Source organism: Mus musculus, chromosome 1 (assembly GCF_000001635.26).
Source record: "Mus musculus strain C57BL/6J chromosome 1, GRCm38.p6 C57BL/6J".
Classification (NCBI taxonomy): Eukaryota; Metazoa; Chordata; class Mammalia; order Rodentia; family Muridae; genus Mus; species Mus musculus.
Window position 1 is genome coordinate 83,296,663 of NC_000067.6, and position 17,367 is coordinate 83,314,029.

At 39.5% G+C, this 17,367-nt stretch overlaps 1 protein-coding gene across 5 annotated transcripts in view; it reads right to left on the minus strand.

The window, feature by feature from the left end:
• The window catches only part of Sphkap (SPHK1 interactor, AKAP domain containing), a 152,970-nt gene that overhangs the window by 41,221 nt on the left and 94,382 nt on the right, over window positions 1-17,367 (minus strand). The gene's annotated exons all lie outside the window — the stretch shown is intronic.

A 17,367-nucleotide genomic window follows, 5' to 3' on the forward strand; every position in this document is an offset into this window, starting at 1 on the left:
TGGAAGCACATCATCCCGGGGGAACTCAGACACTCCCCACCCTGCATGCTTAGCAAAGCTGCCTCTGTGGTTGGACTTTCAACGTCGCATGCACATGCTGCTCCCCTGTCTCTTAGCTTGGTCTTATGCATGTGTTGGTGTGGGAATAAATGTCAGGAAGAAAATGATCTCTTCAATAATTTAAACTAATATATATACATATATATACATAAATATACATATATATGTACACACAAATATATGAATGTTTATAGACAATATTCTGTTTTCTCTGTTTCATAGTGTGGATTACTTAGTCAAGTAATCTCAATTAGTGTGTGTGTGTGTGTGTGTGTGTGTGTGTTTGTGCACGTGCGCGCAATGAAAATCTGACATGAGAAAGAGTTTGGCATTAAGATCTACTCAAACAATGTAATATAAAATAAATTTAGTTGAACACAGATCACAGCAGTTTGCATGAGATAAATGACAAATGAAGTCAGACAAAACCAGCAATGTTGTATTCGATTAAAAAAAAAGTTTAAACTTTGAATTTAATTGAAAACACATGAGAAGAACTGGTGATTGCTGCCAGTGCTAAATCTATATTGCATGTGAACAGTTTTAGGTTGCTGCACATTAATTTAAGTCAACATTTTAGACTCTCCAGATAGGCAAATTCAATAGTTACGAGATACCACCCTGCTGTGTACCCACCATGAGCAGTCGCTGACAGAAGGATAGATTGACACCAGGGATTTTAGCCAGGGGGTATCTTTGATTCTAATGTTTTCATGTCTCTTGAAGTCAGCTAAAACCTTTTATTCTTATAGAGATAATTTCTATGAAAAGTTCCTTAAAAGCAGGATGTCAAATTGCCTTTAAAATTTAGACATCTGAATGCAGTTTATGGCCAAACATATACTTAGGGTTTATTTTTGAAGAAAACCAGTTCCTTTCAGATGCTTGGAACAATGCGGCCATCTGCCCACGGAAGCTAGGACAAGATCCCTTAATTTGACAGTATCAAAATGCTAAGCCCTACAATGCTTTCAAAAAAAAAAAAAAAAAACCACAACAACAACAAAAAAAGCTGTCTGTCTTCTTCCTGCTGCAAAAGAGTTTTGCTGGATATAGGACCCTGGGCTGAATTTATCTTCTCAAGATGCCACATTTTCTCGGATTATCAGTTTGGGTTGATGGCACTAAATGGAAAACTCTTCCATGAGTGTGGCATGGTGCCATGTTGTCAGTTGTTCTAGACCACACTTGACTCTTTGGGATGGCATTGCATTTGTATGAAGTTACTGCTTCCAAATAACTGCAACACTCATACAAAATACAAGTTTTACACTCAGGGCTGTCAGACTTCTCTGCTGCTTCTTACTGTCAATATTTTTTTTAATTAGGTATTTTCTTCATTTCCATTTCCAATGTTATCCCAAAAGTCCCCAATACCCCTCCCCACTTCCCTACTCACCCACTCCCACTTCTTGGCCCTGGCATTCCCCTGTACTGGGACATATAAAGTTTGCATGTCCAATGGGACTCTCTTTCCAGTGATGGCCGACTAGGCCATCTTTTGATACATATGCAGATAGAGTCAAGAGCTCCGGGTACAGGTTAGTTCATATTGTTGTTCCACCTATAGGGTTGCAGATCCCTTTAGCTCCTTGGTTAATTTCTCTAGCTCCTCCATTGGGGGCCCTGTGATCCATCCAATAGCTGACTGTGAGCATCCACTTCTGTGTTTGCTAGGCCCCGGCATAGTCTCACAAGAGACAGCTATATCTGGGTCTTTTCAGCAAAATCTTGCTAGTGTATGCAATGGTGTCAGCATTTGGAAGCTGATTATGGGATGCATTCCCGGGTATGGCAGTCTCTAGATGGTCCATCCTTTCATCTCAGCTCCAAACTTTGTCTCTGTAACTCCTTCCATGGGTGTTTTGTTCCCAATTCTAAGGAGGGGCAAAGATCCACACTTTGGTCTTCGTTCTTCTTGAATTTCATGTGTTTTTTTTTTTAAATTGTATCTTGTACCTTGATTATTCTAAGTTTCTGGGCTAATATCCACTTATCAGTGAGTACATATCATGTGAGTTCTTTTGTGTTTGGGTTACCTCACTCAGGATGATGCCCTCCAGGTCCATCCATTTGGCTAGGAATTTCATAAATTCATTCTTTTTAATAGCTGAATAGTACTCCATTGTGTAAATGTACCACATTTTCTGTATCCATTCCTTTGTTGATGGACATCTGGGTTCTTTCCAGCTTCTGGCTATTATAAATAAGGCTGCTATGAACATAGTGGAGCATGTGTCCTTCTTACCGGTTGGGACATCTTCTGGATATATGCCCAGGAGAGGTATTGCAGAATCCTCCGGTAATACTATGTCCAATTTTCTGAGGAACCGCCAGACTGATTTCCAGAGTGGTTGTACAAGCTTGCAATCCCACCAACAATGGAGGAGTGTTCCTCTTTCTCCACATCCTCACCAGCATCTGCTTTCACCTGAATTTTTGATGTTAGCCATTCTGACTGGTGTGAGGTAGAATCTCAGGGTTGTTTTGGTTTGCATTTCCTGATGATTAAGGATGCTGAATATCTTTCTGGTCAGGCAACCTAGCTGACATGATGAGGTCAGTTCATTGAAGAACCTAGTCTTATAGTATTAAAGCAGACAGCAATATAGGAAGGCACAGGATATCTTCCTTTGGCTTTGATTCATTCTCAGAAGAAACAATCAGTTAGCAGTCAAATGTTATTTTCGCACATCCCTTCCACATCTGTCAACAACTACACAGCTATTTTACATCTTATAGAGTTGTCTATCTTGGACATTGAATGTAAATGGAACAATATGTATTATATGTAGTTTTATTGTGAGTGGCTAACATAATGTTTTCAAGTTCAACTCCTACCAAGTCTTTATTAGTAGTTCATTAGACTTTACTGCAGAATAATATTTTACTGTGTGGAAATAAATATTTTACATGTCTAATTTTTAAATTTGGTTTCTTTTCAAGGAAAAGCTTATTTTTCAAAATGTTCTGAGTGAGAATTTGGGAAACGTAAGATGATCATTGACTGTACTCTGTCATCGTCATCTTGGTTGTGAGACTCTTGGTACCTCTTTCTATTGAAAGACATGGCCTTAGCAAAGGATACCCAAAGATGATGTGACCATAGCTTAAGGTTTGTCTTTGAGCTTGGTCCTTTGTTTGACTTTGCAGATGTTTATTATCTTGCTAGGTTGTGTGATACATGCAGATTTAATCTCTAATAAGATCCCAGTTGTTCCCAAAGTGGCCATACATGCCTCATTGCTTGCTCCTGTATTAGGAATTGTGTGCTTCTAGATGTTTTCTGAGTTGATTTCTACAAGTGATGGAGCTGAGCTATAATTATGGTCTAAAGTAGCAGAACCTAGAGGAAATTGGATGTGTTTGAAACCAATCCAGCCAGGGCAGGCAAAGGCTGTCATAATGGAGCAAGAAGAGAGAGGAACTGCAAGGAGGTTTCTTTATTCTATGAAAAATAGAATTGAATACAGATTTTAAAATATATATTGGGGTTACTATTCCTTGCTTACCTTACAATTCTTTTTCTTTTAAAGATTCATTTTATTTTATTTTTTAGGTGTGTGACTGGTTTATGTATGTATGTTTGTGCACTTTATGCATGCAGGACCCAAAAAGGTCAGGAGAGGCTTTGGATCCCCTGGAACTGGAGCAAAGACATTTATTTAGAGACTGCTGTAGAGATTCAATGGTCAACTATGTCTGATTGCAATATTTAGCAGAAATGTAGATAGAGCTCTTTGCGATGTGTGGAGAGAGATGCATAGATGCAGAACTAGGGGATCTGTCAACAGTTCTGGCTCATTACTGTGCTCTAACATCTGCAATTGTAGTAAGAGTAGTGAAGGCTTTTCTGCTTACCAAGGCCTGACCTGCATGCCCTCTCCTCAGCCCACTGCACCCTCATAACAAATACATTAGTGCAGCGTGAGTGTTGTACTTATGAGCAGATGAAGAAATTGAGGGACAGAGTTTTCAACTTCCAGGCTCACACAGATGGAAAAAACTGAACTAGAAGTCTAAAATCCATGCTGATGCTCCTGGGAAATGTCTCTGTAGGTAAAGTACTTGTGACAAAAACATGAAGACCCGAGTCTGTATTCTTAGCTCCCAAGTAAAAGCCAGGCATACATGGTACTGACTTATAATTCATGAATTTAGGGCTGGATATAGGAGGATACTGTCTTTCTGACCAGCAAGACTAGCTGAAATACCAAGCTTTAGTTTCACTGAGAGATCTTCTCTCAAAATAACAAATTAATTCCTTAAAATATGAAAAAGCAACTGAAGAAAGCCATACTGACGTAAGGGTATGTCCTCAGGGATGAGCATACCTGTACACACACATGCACACATACATATACACCCATGCATATACTACACACTCACTGATGAAAAAAATTGAAAAAACAAAATGGGACCTGAAAAGTCATTTTAATAAACAGGATTGAAAGGCTGTCTAGATCCCTGTAAAGTTCAATTGATTTTTATTGTAGGTCAGTACATTTCTTAAATGGAATGAATGGACTAATTAAAATTCTTTGGCATGTTACTCGACACAGAGATCATGGCCCCAGTGTAGAGGCTGTGCCTTGGGAATAAACCGAGGCCTTGCCATTCCTTAGTGTTCATGCAGGAAGCTAATTCATACCTGGTTTGCTTAAGTTCCAGGTTAGTGACAAAATGTCTTTGCTCCAGTGGCTGGCCCTGCACCTGCACACATTTTAAACTGACTGTCAGCACTGTTTGGCCTCAGTAAGTTAAAAACAGTCAGGGGAATGGGCTCTAAGAAGATTTGGAGGGAAGGGTGTTGGATGTAGATGTAATCAAAACACATCATGTACATGTATGAAATTCTCTTTTTTGTTATTGGATATTTTCTTTATTTACATTTCAAATGTTACCCCCCCCCAAAGAACCTCCCTATCCCATTCTCCCTCCCCTTGCTTCTCTGAGGGTGTTCAAACACCCACCCCCCACTTCCTCCCCCTTGCCCTCAGTTTCCCCACACTGGGACATCTATAAAGCATTCATAGGACCAAGGACCTCTCCTCCCATTGATGCATGACAAGGCCATCCTCTGCAACATATGCAGCTGGAGACATGTGTACTCCTTTGTTGATGACTTGGTCCCTGGGAGCTCTTGGGGGACTGGTTGGTTCTTAAAGAATAAGTAAAATATATTTTAAGCAACTGAATGAAATTGGAGGAGGAATTAAAATAACCTGAGTTGATTTTTTTCTATATGCTTGCATTTAATCATAGAAGAACCATTATTTGGTGGTTTTAGTAAATATAAAAATGAACGTGAAATCCTGTCCATTCTGACAGGTGGAAGTCAGCACCAGAAGAAAAACAGGCAATCCTGAGATAGATAATGCAAACCAAAGGAGAAGAAAAAATAAGATAATGGGAGCATAGGCATTCAGCCTTAAGGTCTGCTGAGTAGAATTATTTTCATTTGTAGCATATGCTTAACTTTCGCACTCTTTTTCTTTATGAACACCACCACCCCAATTATGTGAGGATTTAGATGGATCTTCCTCGTATATAATCAGACTGTGTTACGTTAGCATTCCCAAACTGTGACTTGCATGCACTGTTTCTATTTGATTACCCTCCCCACACTTCATTGTGTCTGTGGCTCATGTACCCAGAACAAGGAGATTTGCTTGCAGCCTGAACTGCTTTCACCAACCATAAATGATCCCTAGAACAATCATATGATTTCAAGCTAACAATAATAATTTGTTTCTTTTCCTAAACACCTGATAGTTATAATTAAAGGATCATACTCAGAGATGCAAATGTTTACCACATCAGAAGTGTTGACATTCTCTTCTATTTTTCTACCAGAAATACCAAAATATATACAAAATGGAAGTGATTTTACATACATACATACACACACATACATATGTATATATACACACATATATATACATATATATTACCATATTTTTTGATTTTATAAATGAATCTTTGGTGAGACTTTTCAAAAATAGATAGCATGCTAATATAATGCAGGGAAAAATACAGTAGATAACGAATCGCTAATAAACTCAGTTCCAAGTAATAAATAAATGGGCAACTCATGGTTCCAAGCCAAATCTGTACGAAACACTATTTTCATTATTCCATTACTTGTTAGAGCTACCTCACTATTCTCACGATACTGAGGCACCACAGTGTGAAACTCTGTGGTCAGGGGTAGGGGCCTGGGGAACATAGATCCATGCCTTCTGCAGGGAGCTGTTGATAAAGAACATTTATGATGATGGCAGCTTCCAGGTATGTTGCTATGTTTTTGACCTGTCTTAGGTGGTCCTCCCTCAGCCCAATGACATCACTCTAGGGATATCTTTTGCAGCTTAGGTACTGAGACTCAAAAAATAAATAGTTCAAGGTCACCAAAGTTATACCATTCCTACATATATGAAGGATTACACCTCAGCTGGCTTGTGCTAGTCTGTTGAATACGAAGTGTCCATTTTTCAGTGAAGACCTGTGTGAGAGTGTGCCAAATGCAAAAATGAATCAGCCTAGGTGTCCATTGACAGATGAATCATAAGGAAAATGCGGTATATAAAAACAATTTTATTCAGCTATGAAGAATATAAAATTAATATAAAATATAAAATTTGCAGGAAAATGGATGGAATTGGAAAGTATCATACAAAGTGATGTGACACAGAGTGTAGGAAGGACAAGTGCCACATGTTTGCTTTGATATGTGTATCCCAGTTTCTAAGTTTTTGTTTCATTCGTAAACACTTATTTTACTTTTATTAATTTATATGTGTATATGTATCTCTGTGTGGCTATGTACATGTAAGTGCAACTACCCACAGGGCCTCAAAGAGAGCATCAGATCCCCTAGAATTAGATTTTGGCAGTGATGAGCTACCCTATGACCTGGTCACTGGATTTGGACCCTCTAGAGGAACAGCTAGCATTCTTTTTATTATTATTATTTTTTCTTTATTTACGTTTCAAATGCTATCTTAAAAGTTCCCTATACCCTCCCCCCGCCCTGTTCCCCTACCCACACACTCCCACTTCTTGGCCCTGGCATTCCTCTGTACTGGGGCATATAAAGTTTGCAATACCAAGGGGCCTCTCTTCCCAATGATGGCAACCAGGCCATCTTCTGTTACAGATGCATCTAGAGACATGAGCTCTAGGGGTACTGGTTAGTTCAAATTGTTGTTCCACCTATAGGGTTATAGACACCTTCAGCTCCTTGGGTGCTTTCTCTAGTTTCTCCATTGGGGGTCCTGTGTTCCATCCTATAGATGACTGTGAGCATCCACTTCTGTATTTGCCAGGCACTGGCATAGCCTCATACAAGACAGCTATATCAGGGTCCCTTCTGTAAAATCTTGCTGGCATATGCAATAGTGTCTGGGTTTGGTGGCTGATTATGGGATGGATCCCCGGGTGGGGTAGTCTCTGGATCCTTTCATCTTAGCTCCAAACTTTGTCTCTGTAACTCCTTTTATGGGTATTTTATTACCTATTCTAAGGAGGAATGAAGTATCCACACATTGGTCTTCCTTCTTGATTTTCTTGTGTTTTGCAAATTGTATCTTGGGTATTCTAGGTTTCTGGGCTAATATCCACTTATCACTGAGTGCACATCTAATGACTTCTTTTGTGATTGGGTTACCTCACTGAGGATGATGCTCTCCAGGTCCATCCATTTGCCCAAGAATTTCATAAATTCATTCTTTTTAATAGCTGAGTAGTATTCCATTGTGTAAATGTACCAAATTTTCTGAATCCATTCTTCTGTTGAGGGACATCTGGGTTCTTTCCAGCTTCTGGCTATTATAAATAAGGCTGCTATGAACATAGTGGAACATGTGTTCTTATTACCAGTTGGAACATCTTCTGGGTATATGCCCAGGAGAGGTGTTGCTGGATCTTCTGGTAGTACTATGTCCACTTTCTGAGGAACCACCAGACTGACTTCCAGAGTGGTTGTACAAACTTGCAATCCCACCAGCAATGGAGGAGTGTTCCTTTTTCTTCACATCCTCGCCAGCATCTTCTGTCACCTGAATTTTTGATCTTAGCCATTCTGACTGGTATGAGGTAGAATCGCAAGGTTGTTTTGATTTGCATTTTCCTGATGATTAAGGATGTTGAACATATTTTCAGGTGATTCTCAGCCATTCGGTATTCCTCAGGTGAGAATTCTTTGTTTAGCTCTGTACCCCATTTTTAACGGGGTTATTTGAATTTCTGAGTCCAGCTTCTTGAGCTCTTTATATATAATGGATATTAGTCCCCTATCAGATTTAGGATTGGTAAAAATCTTTTCTCAATCTGTTGGTGGCCTTTGTCTTATTGACAGTGTCTTTGGCCTTACAGAAGCTTTGCAGTTTCATGAGGTCCCATTTGTCAATTCTTGATCTTACAGCACAAGCCATTGCTGTTCTCTTTAGGAATTTTTCCCATGTCCATATCTTCAAGGCTTTCCCCCACTTTCTCCTCTATTAATTTCAGTGTCTCTGATTTTATGTGGAGGACTTTGATCCACTTAGACTTGAGCTTTGTACAAGGATATAAGAATGGATCAATTCACATTCTTCTACACGTTAACCTCCAGTTGTGCCAGCACAATTTGTTGAAAATGCTGTCTTTTTTTTCACTGGATGGTTTTATCTCCTTTGTCAAAGATCAGGTGACTATAGGTGTGTGGATTAATTTCTGGGTCTTCAATTCTATTCCACTGATCTACCTGTTTGTTGCTGTACCAGTACCATGCAGTTTTTATCATAATTGCTCTGTAGTACACCTTAATGTCAGGTGTGGTGATTCCACCAGAGGTTCTTTTATCCTTGAGAAGAGTTTTTACTATCCTGTTTTTTTTTTTTTTTTTGTTATTCCAGATGAATTTGAAAATTGCCCTTTCTAACTCAGTGAAGAATTGAGTTGGAATTTTGATGGGGATTGCATTGAATCTGTAGATTGCTTTTGGCAAGATAGCCATTTTTACTATATTGATCCTGCCCATCTATGAGCATAAGAGATCTTTCCATCTTGTGAGATCTTTTTTAATTTCTTTCTTGAGAGACTTCAAGTTTTTATCATACAGATCTTTCACTTCCTTAGTTAGTGTCACACCAAGATATTTTATATTATTTGTGACTATTGTGAAGAGTGTTGTTTCCCTAATTTCTTTCTCAGCCTGTTTATCCTTTGTGTAGAGAAAGGCCATTGATTTGTTTGAGTTAATTTTATATCCAGCTACTGCACGGAAGCTGTTTATCAGGTTTAGGAATTCTCTGGTGGAATTTTTAGGGTCACTTACATATACTATCATATCACCTGCAAATAGTGATATTTTGACATCTCCCTTTTTAATTTGTATCCCCTTGATCTCCTTTTGTTGTCGAATTGCTCTGGCTAGGACTTCAAGTACTATATTGAATAGGTAGGGAGAAAGTGGGCAGCCTTGTCTAGTCCCTGATTTTAGTGAGATTACTACAAGTTTCACTCCATTTAGTTTGATGTTGTCTACTGTTTTGCTGTATATTGCTTTTATTATGTTTAGATATGGGCCTTGAATTCCTGATCTTTCCAAGACTTTTATCATGAAAGGGTATTGGATTATGACAAATGCTTTCTCAGCATCTTAGGAGATAATTGTGTGACTTTTTTTTCTTTGAGTTTGTTTATATAGTGGATTACATTAATGGATTTTCATATATTAAACCAACCTTGCATCCCTGGGATAAAGTCTACTTAATCGTGGTGAATGATGGTTTTGTTGTGTTCTTGGATTTGGTGTGCGAGAATTTTATTAAGTATTTTTGCATCGATATTCATAAGGGAAATTGGTCTGAAGTTCTCTTTCTTTGTTGGATCTTTGTGTGGTTTAGGTATTAGACTAATTGTGGCTTTATAGAATGAATTGGGCAGAGTACCTTCTGCTTCTATTTTGTGGATTAGTTTGAGGAGAGTTGGAATTAGGTCTTCTTTGAAGGTCTGATAGAACTCTGCACTAAAACTGTCTGGTCCTGGGCTTTTTTTGGTTGGGCTTTTTATGACTGCTCCTATATTTTTAGGTGAAATGGGACTGTTTATATCTTTAATCTGATCCTGATTTTACTTTGGTACCTGGTATCTGTCTAGGAAGTTGTCCATTTCATCCAGGTTTTCCAGTTTTGTTGAGTATAGCCTTTTGTAGTAGGATCTGATGGTGTTTTGGATTTCCTCAGGTTCGGTTGTTATGTCGCCTTTTTCAATTCTGATTTTGTTAATTAGGATGCTGTCCCTATGCCCTCTAGTGAGTCTGGCTAAGGGTTTATCTATCTTGCTGATTTTCTCAAAGAACCAGCTTCTCATTTGGTTGATTATTTGAATAGTTCTTCTTGTTTCCACTTGGTTGATTTCAGTCCTGAGTTTGATTATTTCCTCCTGTCTACTCCTCTTGGGTGAATTTGCTTCCTTTTGTTCTAGAGCTTCTAGTTTTGCTGTCAGGCTGCTAGTGTATGCTCTTTCTAGTTTCTTTTTGGAGGCACTCAGGGCTATGAGTTTTCCTCTTAGAAATGCCTTCATTGTGTCCCACAAGTTTGGGTATGTTTTGGCTTCATTTTTATTAAACTCTAAGAAGTCTTTAATTTTTTTCTTTATTTCATTCTTGACCAAGGAATCATTGAGTAGAGTGTTGTTCAGTTTCCACATGAATGTTGACTTTCTATTATTTATCTTGTTATTGAAGATCAGCCTTAGTCTGTGGTGATCAGATAGGATGCATGGGATAATTTCATTATTTTTGTATCTGTTGGGGCCTGTTTTGTGACCAATTATATGGTCAGTTTTGGAGGAGGTACCATGTGGCGCTGAGGAGAAGGCATATGCTTTTGTTTTAGGATTAAAATGTTCTGTAGATATCTATTAAATCCATTCATTTCATAACTTCTGTTAGTGTCCATGTGTCTTTGTTTAGTTTCTGTTTCCAGGATCTGACCATTGGTGAGAGTGAGGTGTTGAAATCTCCCACTATTATTGTGTGAGGTGCAATGTGTGCTTTGAGCTTTACTAAAGTTTCTTTAATGAATATGGCTGCCCCTGTATTTGGAGCATAGATATTCAGAATTGAGAGTTCATCTTGGTAGGTTTTACCTTTGATGAGTATGAAGTGCCCCTCCTTGTCTTTTTTGATAACTTTGGGTTGGAAGTCAATTTTATTAGATATTAGAATGGCTACTCCAGCTTGTTTCTTCGGACCATTTGCTTGGAAAATTGTTTTCCAGCCTTTCACTCTGAGGTAATGTTTGTCTTTTTCCCTGAGATGGGTTTCGTATAAGCATCAAAATTTTGGGTCCTGTTTGTGTAGCTAGTCTATTAGTCTATGTCTTTGGGGGTATTGATTCCATTGATATTAAGAGAAATTAAAGAAAATTAATTGTTGCTTCCTGTTATTTTTGTTGTTAAAGTTGGGAATCTGTTCTTGTGGCTGTCTTCTTTTAGGTATGTTGAAGGATTACTTTCTTGCTTTTTCCAGGGTGTAGTTTCTGTCCTTGTGTTGGTGTTTTCCCTTTATTATCCTTTGAAGGGCTGGATTCGTGGAAAGATAATGTGTGAATTTGGATTTATCATGGAATACTTTGGTTTCTCCATTTATGGTAATTGAGAGTTTTGCTGGATATAGTAGCTTGGGTTTGCATTTGTGTTCTCTTAGGGTCTGCATAACATCTGTCCAGGATCTTCTGGCTTTCATAGTCTCTGTGAAGTCTGGTGTAATTCGAATAGGCCTGCCTTTATATGTTACATGACCTTTTAACCTTACTGCTTTTAATATTCTATCTTTATTTAGTGCATTTGTTATTCTGATTATTATGTGTTGGGCGGAATTTCTTTTCTGGTCGAGTCTATTTGGAGTTCTGTAGGCTTCTTGTATGTTCATGGGCATCTCTTTCTTTAGGTTTGGAAAGTCTTCTTCTATCATTTTGTTGAAGTTATTTGCTGGCTCTTTAAGTTGAAAATCTTCATTCTCATCTACTCCTATTATGCATAGGTTTGGTTTTCTCATTGTTTCCTGGATTTCCTGGATGTTTTGAGTTAGGATCTTTTTGCATTTTGCATTTTCTTTGATTGTTGTGCCCAGGTTCTCTATGGAATCTTCTGCACCTGAGATTCTCTCTTCCATCTCTTGTATTCTGTTGCTGATGCTCGCATCTATGGTTCCTGATTTCTTTCCTAGGGTTTCTATCTCCAGAGTTGTCTCACTTTGGGTTTTCTTTATTGTTTCTACTTCCCTTTTTAGGTCTTGGATACTTCTGTTCAATTCCATCACCTATTTGGTTGTGTTTTCTTGTAGCTCTTTAAGGGATTTTTATATTTCCTTTTTAAGGACTTCTACCTCTTTAGCACTGTTCTCCTGTATTTCTTTAAGTGAGTATTAATGCCCTTTTTGATATCTTCTACCAGCATCATGAGATATGATTTTAAATCTGAGTCTTGCTTTTCGGGTGTGTTGGGGTATCCAGGACTGGCTGAGGTGGGAGTGCTGGGTTCTGATGATGGTGAGTGGTCTTGGTTTCTGTTAGTAAGATTCTTACGTTTGCCTTTCGTCACCTGGTAATCTCTGGATTTAGTTGTTATAGTTGTCTCTGGTTGGAGCTTGTTCCTCATGTGATTCTGTTAGCTTCTGTCAGCAGAGTCTCAGTGGTCAGAGTACTCTCTGCTGCCAATCACTCCTCCTGCAGGGAAGGTGCACAGAGGTCTGGCGTTGAGACTTGCCTCCTGGTTGAAGATGAAGGCCTGAAATAAGGCCTGTCCCAGAAAATGTGTTGCCTCTGCAATCTGCATGCTCACCCACACAGTCTAGTCTCTGAGGGACATGGGACACAAGATGGCTCTCTTACCTGCTCTGGTGGTCAGAGTCCTCCTGGGCGGACACCTCTCCTCTGGAGGGGAAGGTGCCCGGATGTCTGGAGCCGGAAATGGGGTCTGTCCCAGAAGTTGTTTTGCTTCTCCCTGTCCCAGAAGCTATGTCACTTCTGCCTGTTCCAGAAGCTGTGTGGCTTCTAGCAGCTAGCATTCTTAACCATGAGTCATCTCTTCAGCCCCCTCCAGGGTCTAATCTTTATACACATGTATTTATACTGGTGTTAGTGTCAGTAGATATCATGAAATTAAATGGGGCAGATAGTGGGGAAAAAGGAGATCTCACAGATGGGGATATGAAGAGGGTTAGAGCGTTACGTGACATGAAACTGGAAAGGTGACTGCTGAAGCAGAAGAGAACAGTGGGAGAGGCATGGTGAGAAGGTCTTATTTCTCCTTGCTCTGGGAGTCAAAAAGTAGATTCATAGTGGAGTCGTGAACTAAAGCTTTTCTTATAGCCTAAACAATGTGTTCTCAGCAACACACTGTGGTTTTTATTTCATGCTCTTCTCGGTGATTCTGGGATGTGGAATGAGGTTTTGGAGACATCACAATGGGAGAGGTTTTTTATTATGTCTCCTTCATGGAGAAGATTGTGCTTTTTTATGTTGCTGATCAATAATTGCAGTTCTGCAGGGTGAGACCCAACCTTACATTGTAAAAACTGTGCTGCAATGAAATTAACTGTCCCATCTGAGTCGTTCTATTTTCCCTTCTGATGATGAGGAATAGGTGTTAGAGAACAGTGTAGTAAACATAGATTCTCAATGATTTGATGGGCAAATTTGATTAAAAATAGACACTTTATAAGGGTGACCAGCTGAAAACTGAGGACTAATTCTACCCATGGTAACAGACTCTGTATAATACTTTCTCTGGGCCAAATTTTCAGTGCTCTTGAAAAATCTCTTTGGGGGGGGGAGGAGGTGCTGTTTATTGCTATCTGCAAAATTCAGAAGTAGATGTAGTTACAGAAAAATGAAAGCAGTATGTTCCAAAAGAGAATTTCCGGGTAGTAGTCAGAATCCATTCCCAATGACCTGTTCATTTATGTATATATGGTTCATATATATTTATATGTGCTCATATATTTATTCATATATATATATAATTGATATATAACACATAGGTACATATATATATATACATATATATATACATATATAACACATATACATATATAAAACACACACACATGTGCACACACACAAACACACACACAGGCACACACACACACACACACATATAAACACCTTTAAAATAACTATAGCAGAATCACACCTGAGAGATGAGAACCTGGTAGTCTTTTGGTCTGTGAGGGTGGGTGCCTTCACACTCAAAGTAATCCCCACAATGATTGTCTCTTGCTAGTGGGAGGTGGAGGTGACAGCCACTAGTTGGTCAGTCACCCCGAAGCTGGGTACCTTTGCAGTCTCAATCTGGCACCAGAAGCATAGAAGTTTCCTGGAGTTACAGCTCTATGATTCAAAATCAAAGATGACCAAAGCTTAGAAAGAAATGGTGGTTCTGACATCAGAAGAGGATCTATCGGTAGCATCATGCTAAATTTACTCAGGGCAAGAGGTAAGGCCAAGTGAGCACGAGGAGAGAATGTGATCTACATTCTGTGACACTATTTGTATCTGGGTTGCTTCCAAAAGATGCTGCCCACGATCTGAGTGTGCTCTACCAAAAGATGCTGCCTGCAGTCTGGGTGTGTCTTCCCACATCAATCCAAGTACTTAGGACACATCTGCAGCTGAGGCTCCCTACTCAGGATGCTCTATTTTGTGGCAAGTTGACATGAGAACCAGCCGTGATGTGCCACACACACAAATATACTGTATTAACAGTCCAGAAGTTACAAGTTTCTGAAGGAGAACATTCCTACATAATGGTTTTAAGGATATGATTTAATTGATGTCAAAGTGCAAGTGAACTTGGTTGGTATTACTCATCTTCTTTTACTCTCAACTGGAAAGGAAGAGATTGCTGGAAAACAGAATCGCAAGAATTAGAATAGAGAGAACAACTCTGGGGTATTTGATTTCTAGAACTTCCTTGAGTGTTGCTACCCTAAACAGAAGCAGCAGAAGTGTACCCAGCCTGACAGCTGTTGGGCTTGGGAGCAGTCATTCCTACCAGGAAAGCGAAGACATGACCATGTCTCTTCTGATCAGTGGGAGCATGGCCAAGGTTGGCACTGTACACTGTAAATAGTGTAACTAATCTTGCCATCAAGACTTGGGGTGATGAGGTAATCTGGTAATTTTAGTTCACAATCAGCTTTTAGTAACTGAGAACTTAATAGACGATTTTTTTTTCTGATTTCTTATTCTGGATAGTTTAAATTCTTGGTCTCAAAATGATATTTTCAGCATTATTTGTGTTTGTGTTACATGAAATATCTTCTTCATTTAGCACAATGAATGGCAGGAGGCCACATTAGTGGCATATGCTGGCTTTATTCACTGCTGGTGTCTGTCGCATTCATGTGGCCTTCTTTGTTAAGCATTTGAGTTTGAATTTCTTGGCATAGACATTAATTAAAGCACAGAATCACAAGAGGATATAAAGAAGAAAGGACAGGACTCTAAATCATCGGCACATATGAAGGTAGACAGAAACGGATATGGTATAAATCAGTGAGCATCCCCATGTGTTCTTGGTTAGAACAAAAGATCAAGGCCCCTGGCTACCTATCACAGGCCCAGCTCCTGGTACTGCATTTAGCCAATGACCATGAAGGATGAAGCTCATTCTCTTTTAATCCTTTTTGCAAAGAACAGATCTTCTATGAAATGATGGAGTTTTTAAGCAGAGTATAGCGTGGCTCTGGTGTTAACTTGCTATATGAATGCTATAGGGACCAACTGTAGCCTCTGCTCCTTGGGAAGAACAGGAAACCAACACCAGCATGCTGATTCTCTGGCTGGGCTGCACTGGGAGACATAAAAATTCCTTTCTCTATTAAATCCATCTTCCTAGGATAATATGATCTTAGGCCAACATTGACTTAGGGTCAAGTGTGACTCTGGTAGAAAAGACTGAGATGACCCTTGGTAAACTTGACCAAGAACAGCTCCCTGGTATGGCCAAAGAGAAAGCTTGATGGTAATGGTGTGTTTGTGTGTGTGTGTACCTGCACACCTGAACTCCACAAATTTAGCACAGCCAGCTCTACCCTAGGTTCAGCACCAAGTGAGGCTGCATGAGTGTCCAGGACACACTGCCACCCCTCAGAATTCCAGAAGCTTTTCTGAGAAAGATTAATGGTTCACTAAGCTGGAACATGGGGAAAGAGGAGGAAATTCATCACCAAAATAGGAAGTGGGGGCAAAGTGGGACAAAGCTTTAAATGTATTCAGGAGGCTCCTGTGGCTCAGGTTTAAAGTGCATGATTCAGAAAGGCAAAGAAAGATCACCTTGGCATCTGTCAACAAAGGAAAACCATGCAGAATAACAAGAAAGCTGTGGGAACAGGTAACTCTCTCTGTAAGTAGATAAGTGAAGAATAGCCCCCCCTCCCACTCTGGCTCCAGCTTCAACTTTGTCTTTCTCATTTCTTTTCTAGAAGTGGTTTTCAACACATGTAGCTCATTTTATTGAAAACTCCTGTGCTAAGAAGTATTCAGTGCATTGCTACCCCAGTGCCTGTGGACATCTGACTCCATTACCGGACACAGAGAACACCCATTATACCAAATGGCACCTTCTATTCTTCTATCCCCACCTTTCTCTCTGGGTCTCAACTTGGCACACACTAATTCAGTTTGTATAAAATAGTAATTTGTGCCTCTTTGAGGGTTAGCTCTTTTTTTTTTTTTTTTTTTTGAGGGTTAGCTCTTTTAAAAAGGTGATACAATTACCCTCTGTCAAGCTGTTTGGATCCCCAGATGCAAAGCCATGCCAGCCCCTCAGAGAGAAGAGATACCAGAGTCTCCCAGGCTCAGGTCTGAGGGGCAGTGGAATCCGAGACCAGGGCTATAATTACTGCACAATTACTTCTGTGCACATAGCTTTGACAGTGAAAAATACATTCATTTCTGTCTCCATGCAAAGGGGGACTTATTTCTCAGGTAGTGGGGCTGTTCAGAGCAAAAGGAACATTCATTCATCCATAATAGATTCTCACTAGAGTGTAGATTTATCAGAGCAGTTAATTCCTTCAAAAATTACCCCCCCCCTTTTTTTAAAGCATCCGTTTAAGCATAAAACAGAGGGCTAATGCTTAGGGGAGTATGGAAGTGTTTCTGTTGCCCAGTTCTGTGGTTAAATGCCTTCCAATTTCCTTATCATGTGTCCTGCTCCATAGTGCTAAACACTCGCATGCCTGTCTGCCTTCATGTAATATGGACACTCAGTTCCATAGGTATGACATTGAATGTATAAGCCACAGGCTCT